The 2,586-nt window shown below is 32.7% G+C and overlaps 1 pseudogene; it reads left to right on the top strand.

Annotated features, from left to right (window-relative positions):
- The first annotated feature begins 925 nt into the window (after window positions 1–925).
- Window positions 926–2,377, top strand: LOC148566589 (protein FAR1-RELATED SEQUENCE 5-like; annotated as a pseudogene).
- The last annotated feature ends 209 nt before the right edge of the window (window positions 2,378–2,586 follow it).

The raw sequence follows: 2,586 nt of genomic DNA, 5'->3' as shown, positions 1-2,586 counted from the left end.
GCTACTAGATTTTTCTTTTTTATTAATTGTGAATTTGTGATGTAATTGTGTAGCTAAAGTAGCAGTGACTGGATTTTGTTGTACGATGTATTTTAAGTTTCTGTTATCGTAAATAAAGCTGACGGAGAAATCCCAATACATTTCTTTGAGATAAAACTTAGAGTTTGATTTGCTGAAGATTCGAGGTATAGTTCTTGAGTTTTTTGGGATTTTACTGAGGCAGCATTATGCTAAAATACATACTCACATGTAATGTCTTATCGGTAAGGTTATAAAAATTCGATAAGTAGAAGTTCAAAAGTTTAATTGAAATTCAATTTAGGTATAATAAAATAATATATTTATATATAAAATGTATAATTTAAAAAAATGATTATTTATTTATTATTTTAAGTCGGTTAGTTATTAAAAAATTATACAAGTTTGATTGGTTAACTAATTTTGATAGACTTTTTTTTTTTAATTTTTGATCAATTTTTTGTCAAGAAATTTTTATTTTGAACCGACTCGGGGTTAGAAGTTAGTATATACTTTGGGGGGAGGGGGGGATGTCCCTCTCCCCCAAAAATAAAAATTTTAGTGTATAAAAGCCTTTACTTTGTTCTTGTGTTTCTGTTTTTACTCTTCTAGTTCCACCATTAGATTTTGGATTCATGCTTCTTCATTTTTTCCCTTAAAACAATAAATGAAACTCGTGTCCAATTTCATGATTTCTAAGATTGACACTGTTGGATTGTTTTTAATTTTAAAAGATTGTGATTTGTGATGGCTGGTACTCGGTGTGCGGACGATATCAAGTTCAATGGTTTTACTTCTATCGTTACTATTTGGTCTCTATTTTAAAAATATTTGCTCTTATCATGTTGGGCAATTTATATACAAACTTAAGTTTTATTTTGAATTGTGTATTGGTGTTCAAGAAGTAATGGGTCAGAAATTTTCTCATGAAGGAGTTAGTAGCGAGCATATATCATATGATCAGGATGAGCAGGAGGAAGATATGGAAGAGAAAGTTGACGTGGATTATATGGATGAGGACGACACAAATGTGGAATCAATGTTCGATTATCACGGCTTCGATGAAGGGTATAACATTGACTCACTCGAAGATATTGGAATGATTGAATTTTGGAACATCAGGGACGAAGATGTATGTCATTTTCACTTTTCTGATGTCACATTGCATTTGAGTTCTACAATAGATATGCAAGGACAAGAGGCTTTAGTGCTCGGAAGAACAGGACTAGGAAGAGTCATGCGGGCGTACTTAAGTTGAAGAATTTTGTATGTCATCGTGAAGAATTTAGACCGCAAAATAATCATACATTGGAAACTTTAAGAGAAAACCTACTCCCAAGACAAGGTGTGGCTGCAGTGCAATGATGGAGATTCGTCTAGAAGCACCTAGTGGTCGTTGGTTTATTTTTTATTTTTCTGATGAACACAATCATCCGCTTTTAGATCCTCGTTTGACTGGATTGCTTCGTGGGCATAGATTCATGTCCGAGGTTGATATCGACCACATGATTAACATGAAAAAGGGTGGGATTAGTGTTGGGCAGTATATCGGGCATTAGCAAATCAGGCAGGTGGCTACGAGTATCTCTCTTTCACGCAAAGGGACATGTACAATAAAATAGCAAAGCAGAGGCGCCAGTTACCCGGTGATGCATATGCAGCTTTGAAGTATCTAGAAGATCAAGCAACAAATGACCCTTCTCTCTATTTTAATCATCACATGGATGCCGATGGTACTTTGCGCAATTTATTCTGGTGCGATGGTCTCAGTAGGGCAGATTACTCATTATTTAGCGATGTGCTGGCTTTTGATGCTACCTATAAGAGGAATAAATATATGTGTCCATTGGTGGTATTTTCTGGTGTCAATCATCACAATCAAACAATTATCTTATAGAGGATAAGTCTAAAGTTGTAGATTACTCCACTTTTTGGCCTATCACACCTTTTGGCCTACCCACTCAAAAAATAGATCGTAAGTCTAATATATAATTTTTTTTTTATATCATAACTCGTTCAATAGTTTATATCTTATATGTATATAATAACTATTTGTTGAATGCTTTATATCTTAGGAATGATAGCGGAGTTTGGGTGACTAATTGAATGAGAGAATGTACTTTACAATATGACTTCAATATTCAGGTCATATTTATAACAAAGTATTTTTAACATAATTTTTTCAACACACTTCTAATTAGAATTATATTGTTGACGCTCTAAGCAGATTAACGACTCCACAGGAATGAGACTTGCCGTGGATCTGGTTTTAGAGGAGTACAACAATTTGTGTCTCGTAATCCAAGAAAATGCTTGGCAATATAGGACCAAGGTGGAAGCAGAGCATGAAGACATTTAGGAATGAGGAATTATCTTTTTAGATATTTTTAATATTTTCTTTAAAATACAAATTACTAAATTATGTTTCATTAGTTTATACACTAATTTATCCTTCTTCTATATATTACAATTCTATATTACTAATTTTCTTTACTTTATCGGTTAATATAAATTATTCATAACCTATATTTTTTCGTAACTAATTATTGCTGAGTATGATAAATACAA

Source organism: Arachis ipaensis, chromosome B4 (assembly GCF_059453495.1).
Source record: "Arachis ipaensis isolate K30076 ecotype BB chromosome B4, ASM5945349v1, whole genome shotgun sequence".
NCBI lineage: Eukaryota > Viridiplantae > Streptophyta > Magnoliopsida > Fabales > Fabaceae > Arachis > Arachis ipaensis.
The sequence above is the reverse complement of the archived record's forward strand: the minus strand, read 5'-3'. Positions and strand labels throughout refer to the sequence as shown.